General features: G+C 38.0%; 2 protein-coding genes across 16 annotated transcripts in view; both read left to right on the top strand.

Moving 5' to 3' along the window:
* SRP19 (signal recognition particle 19) overlaps nucleotides 1–12,607 on the top strand; it is an 823,764-nt gene that overhangs the window by 648,970 nt on the left and 162,187 nt on the right. The window lies entirely within an intron of this gene.
* APC (APC regulator of WNT signaling pathway) overlaps nucleotides 1–12,607 on the top strand; it is a 143,417-nt gene that overhangs the window by 24,682 nt on the left and 106,128 nt on the right. For 7 of the 15 annotated variants that reach the window (XM_050793032.1, XM_050793025.1, XM_050793024.1 and 4 more), the window contains exon 1: nucleotides 6,390–6,430. The exons of 4 other annotated variants lie outside the window; for them this stretch is intronic. The gene's annotated coding sequence lies outside the window, so the exon portion shown is untranslated. Of the gene's footprint in view, nucleotides 1–6,389; nucleotides 6,431–6,861; nucleotides 6,970–12,607 lie in introns of those variants that run through there. 4 more of the 15 variants (XM_050793030.1, XM_050793027.1, XM_050793022.1 and 1 more) reach the window with 1 other exon arrangement.

Raw genomic sequence — 12,607 nt, 5'->3', positions numbered from 1 at the left:
CAAGCTCAGGTGATTCTTGTGCCTCAGCATCCCGAGTATCTGGGACTACAGGCATGTGCCACCTTGCCTGGCTAAGTTTTGTATTTTTAGGAGACACGGGGTTTCACCATGTTGGCCAGGCTAGTTTCAAACTCCTGGCCTCAAGTGATCTGCCCACCTTGGCCTCCCAAAGTGCTGGGATTACAGGCATAAGCCACTGCACATGACCAGAACATTCTTCTATGTATTTATTAGTCCTTCATATTTTTTCTCATGTTAATTGCCAGTGCTTATGCAAGATACCTGGAAAGCTTTTGACAGGAAGAAGTAAGTTTCTTTCTCCTCTAAGCAAGTCCTGAAGCTGTGTAACACTCCAAATTAAAAGGCTGTTTCAAAATGGTTTCCCTACTGTAGTGCAGTGGGAACTTTGATAGCAGAATCTAAAGCAGTGCTTGGTGTTTCTCACCCCTGGCAGCACATACTAAAGCTTGGGCACTACCCACAGATTGTTTCTTGGTGTTTTAAAAGCTCCTCAGAGTACTGAAGGTATTCTGCAGTGTAATAACTAAGCTCAGAAACTCAGTCCCATGGCTGCATCACCACATTCGTTTTTCCACATACAGGGGCCAGAGTTTTAACTTAAAATATTCCATTTCCTCAGTAGAAGGTTATATTTTACAATAATATTATTTAACAATTGCTATACTATTATTCCATGAGGGCATTTTAATTGAATGCCTTTTGCGGGTTAATTTAAAATCACTTCTTAAAATAATATTTAATGAACACCTATGTAGAAAACATTGTGATATACACCATGAGATATGAGAGAAAATCAGGTGTGGGCTTTTCCCTTGGGATTTTTATAGTCGGGAATGGGATAGGAGGTGTATATACACAAGAACAAAATGTATTTGTGCCATAAAAGATGGAGGAACAATGAAGGGAAGAGGAGATGAATTGATTCTAGGTGGATTGCTGGATTACTTCATGGGAATTTATGTTTAAGCCAAACCATTATTTGGGCCAGTAGAGCAATTAATCATCCTTTACTTTAAAAAATTCAGTTTTTAAAGCTTGTTCATAATACATAATGATCCTTATTACAGCTCTGCAAGATAAGTCAGTTATTCCCATTTTATAGATGGAGTAGTCAAGTCTTAGAAAAATTAAATGACTTTTCCAGTGTTATCAAGCTACAAAGTGAAAGATTCAGAACTTGACCCTAAGTCTTCAATCTCCATATGCTGGAGCCTTCTAAAGTATCTCAGTAGAGTAGCAAAGAGCTATACGAGCAAGAAGCTATAAGTTTTAGAAAGGGCTGATTAGTTAATTTTATTATTAGGATGCAAATTCTGAAATAGTTGGAGATAAAGCTATCGTATGGTCAGCAGAATAATGGCTCCCTACAAATGTCTGCTTCCTAGTCCCCAGAATCCATGAATATGTTAGGTTATGTGACAAAAGGGAATTAAGATGGCTAATGAGGTAACTTGAAAATAGGAAGATCATCCTGGATTATTGAGGTGGGCCAAATGTAAGGGTCTTTAAAGCGTAGCTTACTTAAGAGTGGAAGAGGGAGGCTGAAAAATGAGAGTCAGAGAAGGAAAGTTGAGAAGGAGCAAGGTCAGTCCTACAGAATGAGAAAGACTCAATTCAACATTGCTTGCTCTGAAGATGAAGGCAAAGTGCTACGAACCATAAAATGCAGTGGGTCTGTAGAAGCCAGAAAGGATAAGGAAACAGATTCCCCCTTGGAGCCTCTAGAAAGAAGTGCAGCCTTGCAGACACCTTGATTTTAGCTTAGTGAGACCCATTTTAGACTTCTAACCTACAAAACTGTAAGTTATCAAGTTTGTGTTTTAAGACACAAAATTGTGGTAATTTATTTTGGCAGCCATAGGAAATTTAATATGCTTAGGACGTATTTTAGTGTAGGAAGACTAATTAACATGACCTCAGGGCACTCCATGACTAAACTCCAAACTGTCTCAGTTCCACTGTCAGCAGTGGAAAGGCATGGAATGTTCTTGATCAAAAGTGTGAAGAAGGCCGGGCGCAGTGGCTCAAGCCTGTAATCCCAGCACTTTGGGAGGCCGAGATGGGCGGATCACGAGGTCAGGAGATTGAGACCATCCTGGCTAACATGGTGAAACCCCGTCTCTACTAAAAAAATACAAAAAAAATTAGCCGGGCGAGGTGGCAGGTGCCTGTAGTCCCACCTACTCGGGAGGCTGAGGCAGGAGAATGGCGTAAACCCGGGAGGCGGAGCTTGCAGTGAGCTGAGATCCGGCCACTGTACTCCAGCCTGGGTGACAGAGCGAGACTCCGTCTCAAAAAAAAAAAAAAAAAAAAAAAAAAAAAAAGGTGTGAAGAACTATTTTGATGTTTGCTGATTAGAAAGGATATTGGCGAGAGGAAAATTAATTAAGATTCTGTTAGATGCTAGGAACACTTCTTTTGAGACTCAGTCCTTGAGGTAACATAGAACATACAGGTAAGTCTTGCCCGTAGAAGACTATGAATATATCTCCCGGTCCTGAGTGGCTACTCACGTCCGTAATCACAGCACCTTGGGAGGCCAAGGCAGGAGGATCACCTGAGGTCAGGAGTTCGAGGTTACAGGGAGCTATGTTCACGCCACTACACTCCAGCCTCTGGGTGACAGAGCAAGACCTTGTCCCTAAAAAAAAAGGGAGATAGTTAGATGGATGGATAGATAGATATAGATAAAGATAGACACATAGGTCAAGATCTCCCACTTAGTTTATACATCACTGAAAATCTCATTGCCATTGTAACATTTCACCTCGTTCTCGTATCCCATGAAAAATACAGAACCAATTTAGCACACATCTAACTTATCTCTTCTTAGAGTTTTCCATCGTACCATAACTAACTATAAATCCAAACACAAAGGTTTCTAAATCTGAGCTTTATTTGATGCCTTAGTACCTGTAGAAGTTAAATTTACACTAGTAACTGTTTTTTCAATGCATAATTATTATTTTGAAAGAAAAAAACTTGTTGATATCTGTAGGCATAACTCTATTCTATGTCTAAGGCCTTCAGTAAAGAGAAATAGTTTATCAATAAAGTACCAGAGTCAATTAAGACGACTGAAAGGAGCACTAATTTTAACTCATTTTACACTAGTTAATGTTGTCCGTATTCTACTTGTCAGTTTTTTAAACCACAAGTCTTAAATTAAGCCAAAAGTGCCTAGGTAAAAATGGAATGGAAAGGATTTTGTGTGTGTGTGTGTGTGTGTTTTTAGATAGAGTCTTGCTTTGTTACTGAGGCTGGAGTGCAGTGGTGTGATCTCAGCTCACTGCAGCCCCCGCCTTCCAGATCCAAGAGATTCTCGTGCCTCAGCCTCCCAAGTAGCTGGGGAATGGAATATTTAAGACATTAAGAATCCTATTAATTCTATTTAGTCATTTTTTTTGTAGCTGCAGAAGGTTCAGAAGGGTTTTTTAAGTTGAATTATATGTTCATATTTACAGCATTTACATATGAAACCATTTACTAAAAGCAGTGAAGCTGGTTATAACAAACACTGATACTGAAAATAAGAGATATGTTTGTCAGTGTGGTCTTTAAACAGTATTACACAATTTATTTCTGTTTCATTTTGATCAGAAAAAAATTGCATATATATAGAGAGAGATGTGGTCTCTGTTGCGCAGGCTGGAGTACAGTGGTGAGATCTCAGCTCACTGCAACCTCCACCTCCTGGTTCAAGTGATTCGCCCACCTCAGCCTCTTGAGTAGCTGGGACCACATGTGCGTGCCACCACAGCTGGCTAATTTTTTTGTATTCTTGGTAGAAATGAGGTTTTACCATGTTGCTCATGCTGGTCTTGAACTCCTGAGCTCAAGCGATCTGGCCAAGCTCAAGAGATCTGGCCACCTCAGCCTCCCAAATTCCTGGGATTATAGGCATGAGGCACTGCACCCCGCCCAGAAAATATTTTTAATGCATATATATATATATGTAGTATAAATAACATCTTCAATTAAATAGAGATGGCAGAAGCTTTATTCTGAGGTATGTACAAACTTGGTAACACAAGGTAATGCTTCAGTAATTTTCCATGTTGAAATTTGGCGCAATATACTTTGATTATATATCTATATTTAATTATGGTTTTTAAAATAGCTATGCAGTTTTAAAAATTCAAATTAAACTTTTGTGGGAACTCTACTGGTTTGAAAAATATTACTGAGTAATTGGCAACATTGTAAAATATAAAATTTTTGACTTGGCTTTCTTTTAGATTTGAAGCATAGTGACTAATAAATATATAATTGTCATAGTTTTCTTTACAACTCTGTCATTTAAGTCACTGATGAGTATCTATGATACATGCAGTAAAAATTTAGACAAACATTTTGGCTACAAATTGGTTTACTAAAAGCTTGAATCATAGTCTGAGTCAAGAGTAATAGGCTTACAATTGTGTCTTAGGGTACTAAGAAGTTCTTTTGAGGAGCTTTTAAATTGTATTCTTTGTTTTGAAAAACTTTTCCTTCTGGAAGTTCTAGGCCTTATGAGAAATTACCTATTCTGAATTTGTCACAAATAATGATGTAAATAAGTCCTGTGCAGTGAATCATGTGCTTTCAGTAAGAGGATTTTGAAAGCCTTTTGTAAAACGAAGTCATTCTCATAATAGAGTTATTTAGGATAGAATCAAATTGATTTACATGCTTTATTTATTTCAAATATGAAGGGAAATTGTTTCTAAATATATTTAAACTTTTAATAGAACAGTAGTATGCCATCAGTGTGGAAATAACTCACTTGTTAATTAAATAAATATTTAGGGTATATTTGCTATATATCAGGCATTATAACACAAGGACTAATGAAGGAGGGAAAAAAACAAAAGCACGAAAGAACAGCAGAAATAGCTCCATAATCTCACTTTCCGGGGATAACCTCTACAGACATTTTGTTGAGTGTCTATTACTTTTCTGATATATACATTTTTTAATAAAATGGAATTGCCTCAAATATGCTATTTAATAGCTTGTTTCTTTTCATACTATTTGAAAATTAAGAAAAGATATAATGTATCTTTATAATATGCTTCATTTAAAAACTTTTAAGTTTAAGCCGGGTACAGTGGTTCATGTCTGTGTCTGTAATCCCAGCACTTTGAGAGGCCGAGGTGGGCGGATCACGAAGTCAGGAGATTGAGACCATCCTGGCCAACATGGTGAAACCCCGTCTGTACTAAAAATACAAAAATTAACTGGGCATGGTGGCATGTGCCTGTAGTCCCAGCTACTCAGGAGGCTGAGGCAGGAGAATCGCTTGAACCTGGGAGGTGGAGGTTGCAATGAGCCGAGACTGCACCACTGCACTCCAGCCTGGCAACAGAACAAGACTCCATCTCAAAAAAAAAAAAAAAAAAAAAAAAAAGTGAAATATAGTATCCTTTTAAATTTTAAATAGATAATAGAAACTGGTTTCCCCCCATTTAAACCAGAATTTAAGTTTAACTTTATAAATTCTTGACAATTTGGATTTTGTCATTCAACCTCATAAAATTAGTTATTTAAGCTTCACCTGGTTAGGTTTAAATGCAATGCAATTTGCGTTAAAATACTACATTAAAGCCTCAGATTTGTAGTTGCTAACAGCACTTCTATGTATGTGTTAGGGACTGCTCTAAATACTGCTTCATATATATTAACTCTTCTATTCTGTACTTCTATTCCCATTTTATAGAGGAGGAAATTGAAACACTGAGAGGTTAAGTAACTAAAGTTGCAGAGCTAGAGTGACAGGAGTAAAGCTTCAACCCAGGCAACCCAGACTTCAGAGTTCTCATCTCAACTGCTAAGCTGCTAGCATAGCTTTTCTGGTAACTATTTTTAATTCAAATATAGTTCGAGTGATCTATCTAACAAGTCATCACTCTAACAACTCGGTGACTTGTAATGTAAAATTATTCGTTGTAATACATTTAATATAATTGTTTCTTTGTGCTGTGCTGCAAAAATCATAGCAAATGAGATGTAATTTATTACTCTCCCTCCCACCTCTATTACTCTCCCTCCCACCTCCAGCATCTTGTGCTAATCCCTCTGCCCTGCGGACCTCCCCCCACTCTATTATGCGTGTCAACTCCCATCAACTTCCTTGCTTGCTGGGGACTGGGGCCGTGAGGGCATACCCCCCGAGGGGTGCGGGGCTAGGGCTAGGCCGGCTGTGCGGTTGGGCGGGGCCCTGTGCCCCTCTGCAGAGTGCGGGTCGGGAAGCGGAGAGAGAAGCAGCTGTGTAATCCGCTGGATGCGGACCAGGGCGCTCCCCATTCCCGTCGGGAGCCCGCTGATTGGCTGGGTGTGGGTGCACGTGACGGACATGTGGCTGTATTGGTGCAGCCCGCCAGGGTGTCACTGGAGACAGAATGGAGGTGCTGTCGGACTCGGAAATGGGGTAGGTGCTGGAGCCACCATGGCCAGGCTTGCTGCAGGGGGAGGGGGAAGGTGGTTTTCCCTCGCACTGTCTTAAACCGATGGTCTTTCCTTGGCACGGGGTCCACTGCCGCATGCCAAACGAGGAGGCAGGGGCGTAGGCCCCCCCCCCCGCCCCCCACTGCAGCACTGGAGATGGATTTCCTGTACTTCAGATCCAGGGTTTTTGACAGAAGAGGAAGAAGGGGGAGGGGTAGAAGGGTTAAGGGGAGTCTGCTAAGAAAAAGCTGTTTTTGAAACTAGAAGGGGTTTTTGTTTTTATAATGCCATTTGACAGAGTGGAATAACAGTATCTAAGGAAACGGGTAGAGGACAACAAAGAATGGGCATATTCATGACGAGGAGCAAAAGCTCTAGCCCATTGAAAGGCTTCTTTTCCTCCCTGGCGACAAGGACACATGCAGTGGTGGCCAAAAGAGAGAGGAGACAAAACCGCTGCAGATGGCTGATGTGAATCTAGTGGAAAGAGCTACTGGGAATGAGAGAAAGAGGAGGAGGCAGGTACTGCAGAGCGTGAGTGGTGGTGTTGGTTGATGAAATATTGGTCACCAGTAGTGTGCCTGCTTTTGTAAAACATCTAAGTAAACTCCCTGTGAATAGGGTGGCAAAAAGATACCAGTGTCTTTGTTAGTTACAAAATGCAGTGGTAGTGGCTTTTTGCGGATGACTGCAGTAGTGCTTTTTCTCTCTCTGTTAGGCTGAAAAGACAACTGCAGAGGAATAAGAAATCGTGCAGCAAATGCTGGGGGTAGAAGCCCATTTACAAGAAGCCATAGTTTATAAATGCAGCCTGAACAGGAGAAAAAAAATTACTGTTTTTTAAAGTAGGAAAAATGTCAGGCTATAAATGTTTTGTCAGTGGAATGTATTGGACACTTTGATTCTACATCACGAAAGAGATGCTCAAATTCTTTGATTTAACATAAATCCTATAGGAAATCTTAATAAATTATGTATGAAACAGTCATCTTTTCCTTTGTTAGTGAAGCTTTTATGCCATTAATTAGGTCATTCAAGAGCAAACCACTTTATAATGTAAATTACTTTATGAAAAATTATGGTGAACAAATTTTTGTAGGCCTAATATTTAAGACCTATATTTAAGTAATTTTATATTTCTCTTTGGTTGCTTTTAGATAACACAATAATATTTTAAAGCAACATGACTTTTCTTCTAGATGTATTTCTGTCTAGTGAATTCTCATATACTCTTGATATAAAGTGTATTTTGTTGAGCTTATTTTTTTTCCTTTACCTAAATGTAAAAGCCTATCTTTATGCATATTTATAGTAGCCAACCTGCCACACCTCCCCACTCCCTGAACAAGGATGGCAGTGGCTTTGTAAAGCCCTCCAGGGTCAGTGACAGTGCCTCTTTAATAATGTTTATGTAATAGAAAGTCCTAAGATGACCTATTATATTGTTTTAGTAATGTTTTCAAGATAATACAGAATTGGGCTGGCTTAGATAAATAAGATACATAAATTTTTCACTGATAAATTTAAACAGTTCTTTAAAAAATTATATCTGTTTTAAGAATTACTTGATCATGGATATCAGGATTGGTAGTACTTAGGAGCCGGGCGTGGTGGCCCATGCCTGTAATACCAGCTAAACAGGAGGCTGAGGGAAGCTGAGGCAGGAGGATCACTTGAGCCTCAGAGTTCAAGACCAGCCTGGGCAACCAAGCAAGACCTTATCTCAAAAAAAAGTACTTAGAGTCTCTTTTTTTAAACCTAATGGAAACTATAACTAGAACTAAAGATGTCACATTAAAATTCCAAATGAAGTTTAACAGCTAATATTACTTGGTTCTTTGAATTTCATTAGCATAGTGTTTGAGAGTCTATAAAATTATTATTTTTACATAAATTACCTTCTTTTACCATTTTAACAGCTCAGTGTAGCATTATTTTTATTTTAAATGTTAGAGACTCCTAATCAAGTATGTTATGACTTTATCCAAGGTCAAATATTGTATAACAATGTGAAGAACCTAAGTCTTCTATTTTATTCTAATTCTATAAAACTATAATGCCTCTTATTACATACATACAAAATAATATATAACAGAGGTAATTTGAAAAGCAATGTAAGTCACTGACAAATTATTAAAAAAATGAAAAGGCAATCCTACTTGGTTGTGAATTTTTATCTACAATATAAGAATGCTTTATAAAATACCTGGTGACTAAGCAAATGGAGAAGCAGCAGTTTTCATGATGACATTCATAAACAACTTTTTAAAGATCGTGTTATTATCATATGAACACATCTAAGTAGAATAGTGTTAGATTGAGAGGTTTTTCTGAATTAAATAAGAAATAAAGAACTAAAGTTTATTTCATTCCTCTTGTAGTATATCTAATCTATGACTGAACTGTTGGCTTTAGTGGTCTTTGAAATTATTCACTGATATGGCATGAATTGTGCTATTAAGGAATTTAAAATTAAATATTTATAAATGTTTTATGAACTGAATTTAAGCTATTGAAGTTTTTCTTTTTTCTTTTTTCTTTTCTTTTTTTTTTTTTTTTGGGGGGGGGGACAGGGTCTCACTTTGTCGACCCAGGCTGGCGTGCAGTCGCAAACATGGCTCACTGTAGCTTCAACCTCCCAGGCTCAAGTGATGCTCCCGCTTCAGCCCCCCAGGTAGCTGGGACTACAGGCGCACACCACCATGCATAGCTAATTTTTGTGTTTTTTGTAGAGATGGGGTTTCGCCAGGTTGCCCAGGCAGGTCTCGAACTTCTGAGCTCAAATGATCCTCCCACCTCAGCCTCCCAAAGTGCTGGGATTACAGGTGTAAGCCACCATGAAGTTTCTCATTTGCATTAATTGCTCTGTAGATTTTACCATTTTTGTCTGTTTTATAAACTATTACTCATTTTATGAAATTTAACCAATCTTTTATACTTGTGTATGTTTAAATGTTCTCTTCAATTTTGATCTCCCTTCTCCCCCTTTTCTTGTATTAGAATCTGAAACCGACTTATGTGGCACATAAAATGGGATAGAGTATTATGGTTCAGAAAAGATGGGTAATAGTTTAGGAAATACATTCACTACATATTTATTAGGATACCTTCTAAATATCATCTATGAAAGATGCTGGAGTCAAATAAGACATGTAAACTAATCTCTAAGAAACTCATGGTAGAATTATGTGAAATTTCATTGCAAGTTAAACACTGCTTTGGCTACTCCTAGGATATTTAAAGATTTATATAATCTAAGATATCCTCTAATTTAGAAGAATATGGTGGATTGCTCTTTGAAACACCGCTTTTTCATAAGATCTGCTTAGAGTCACAGAGATTTTTTGAAAACTAAATTACTTTTGAAGTACTAAGTATCTTGAATGTACAATGAAAACTTCCGTTAAGTGAATAGATAATGTTCTCAAAAGCTGATTTTGTAAATCAAATCATACATCAGTTGGTACAAGGTAAGCCTTCTCCCCTTTATTCTCACACCCTGCTCCCACTCCTCGTGTTTTTAAATATGCATACATTCTTGAGAAGTAGTTATCATCATTTTGTGAATCTATTTTTTTACAGTTAATGAGATTTTTTTAAAAAAATTTATTGCGATAAACATAAAATTTACCATCTTAAGCACTTTTAAGTGTACAGTTCTGTGGCATTAAGTACATTCACATTGTTGTGCAACCATCACGACACCCATCTCTAGAAATTTTTAATCTTCGCTAATTAAAACTCTGTGCACATTAAACACTAACACGCCATTTTCCCCTCCCCCAACCCTTGGTAACCACCACTCCACTTTTTGTCTCAATGAATTTGACTATTCTAGGAACCTCAAATAAGAAAAACCATTTAATATTCATTCTTTTGCAACTGGCTTATTTCACTTAGCATAATGTCTCGAAGGTTTATCCATACTGTAGCATGTGTCAGAATTTCCTTCCTTGTTAAGTCTAAATGATGTTCCATTGCATGTATATGGCACATTTTGTTCATTCTTCTGTCAGTGGACACTTCAGGTTGTTTCCACCTTTTGTCTATTGTGAATAATGCTGCCACAAACATGGGTGTGCAAGTGTCTGCTTGGGTTTTACTTTTTTGTGTGTACTTAAACCTGTGTTTTTAATTTACATAATTTTTGAACATTATTAACTCAATACTGTTTTTAAGATCTATTCATTTTACTTTATGTCTATCTAGTTTGTGATGCTAACTCTGCTGTATAGTATTCCATAGTACCTATCACTGTTCCTCCAGTGAAGGCCATAAGTTTTCTCCAAATCCCATTAACCACAAACACCTTTATGGTATACATTCTTGTACATGTCACCTTAGGGACTATGTTATTTACGTATTTCTGTATAACAAATTGTACCAAAACTTAGTGGTTTAAACAGTTCCTGTGGGGCAGGAATTCAGGAATGTCTTAGTTGGATGGTCTGACTCAGGCAGGATCTCTTATAAAGTTGCAGTCACGATGTCAGTCACAGATAAAGTCATCTGAAGGGCTTGACTAGACTGACGGATCTTCTTCCAAGATGGCTGACTCGCATAGTCTGTTTTTCATTGGCTACTGGCAAGAGACCTCAGTTCCTTGTCATGTGGGCGTCTCCATGGGGCTGGTTGAGTGTCTATAACGTAGCAGCTGACTTCCCTCAATGATTCTAACAGAAAGGCCATTTATGACCTAGACTCAGAAGCCACACACCATCGCTTCTGCTGTATTTTCTTTATTAGAAGTGCATCACTAAGTCCAGCCTACCCAAGGGAGGAATTAGAATCCACCTCTTAAAGGAGTAGGGTGAAAGAATTTGTGATGTATTTTAAGATCATTACATTGACCAGTGAAACAGTTTCATTGGATTTATCTCTGATAGAGGGATCTCTGGATTATAGGGCATTGTTTCCTATTTCAGATGTAACAAATTAACACAAATTTAGTGGTTTAAGACAACACAGATGGATTATCTTGCAGTCCTGGAGATCAGACACGGTTTTTACTGGACCGAAATCATGATATCAGTGGCTTTGCATTTCCTCCAGAGATTCTATGGAAGAATCAGTTTTCTTGCTTTTCTTCAGGTTCTTGGCATTCCTTGTCTCATGGCCTGTTTCTCCATCTTCAGTGCCAGCAGCTTTCTAAATCTCTCTCTGAATCTGACCCTCTGCTGCTCTTGTCACATATTCTTCTCTGACCCTTCTGCCTCCTTCTTAAAAGAACCTTTGTGATTACATTGGGTCCACCCAGATAATCCAGGAAATCCTGCTTCAAGATCCTTAACTTAATCACATCTGCAAAGTTCCTTTAGCCACATAAGGTAACACATTCATAAGTTTTGGGAACTAGGATTTGGTCATCTTTGTGGGGCCATACACAGGCATACTCATCTGTTCTCCATTTTTTTAAGCTGAAGGATTTTTTTAGTTATTTTTACTTTTGCGAATGAGTGTTACTTCCTTTTGGTAAATTCAGATTTTCATTTACCAAGTTTGTTTAAAGTATAGTGTAATATATAATGATCACCAAGATGGTAAGCAGATACTCATTGTTCAATTAGATGCTTGATTTTATCATCACTTAATGTATATCAGTGTATCAGCTACTTCTGACATAGTCTGTAATAGAAACGTTAAAGCAACACGGCCTTATTAAATTTCTCTTTGTACCTTGTAGACTTGTTAAAACACCATTTCCGTGGGCGCTCTGTTGAAACTTCAGCTTCCTTACACTGTGAAGTCACTAAAGCTTGATGTTGTTCCATTCCATATTTATACATTGTACCTCCTTCTGTTGTTCCCTGATTCCTTTGCACTGTATTTCAGCTAAATTAGATGACTATCTCTTTCCCCAAATATATATATCATTTTTCCAACCTCTGACCTTTGATCGTTCTTTTCCTTCTCCTGGAATACTATCCTCATACTTATGTTTGTTATAATCATGCCATCTCTTAAGTTCCCTTCTAAAATGGCTTTTACTTTTTGAACCCTTTCCTCAGTTTTCTCAGCAAGGTATGACTTTTGTAGCATTCTCTGTCAGTGCTTTTCAACCCAAATTTGGCCTTGAATTCTAGGTGATTTCATCTTAGCCTGGGTCCCTTGTCAGAGTCCTGAGGCCAGGCCTTTTGTGAAATACTTTGGGAAGTCATCT

This window comes from Macaca thibetana, chromosome 6 (genome assembly GCF_024542745.1).
Source record: "Macaca thibetana thibetana isolate TM-01 chromosome 6, ASM2454274v1, whole genome shotgun sequence".
Classification (NCBI taxonomy): Eukaryota; Metazoa; Chordata; class Mammalia; order Primates; family Cercopithecidae; genus Macaca; species Macaca thibetana.
Note: the sequence above shows the minus strand (reverse complement) of the source record. Positions and strands in the feature narration are given on the sequence as shown.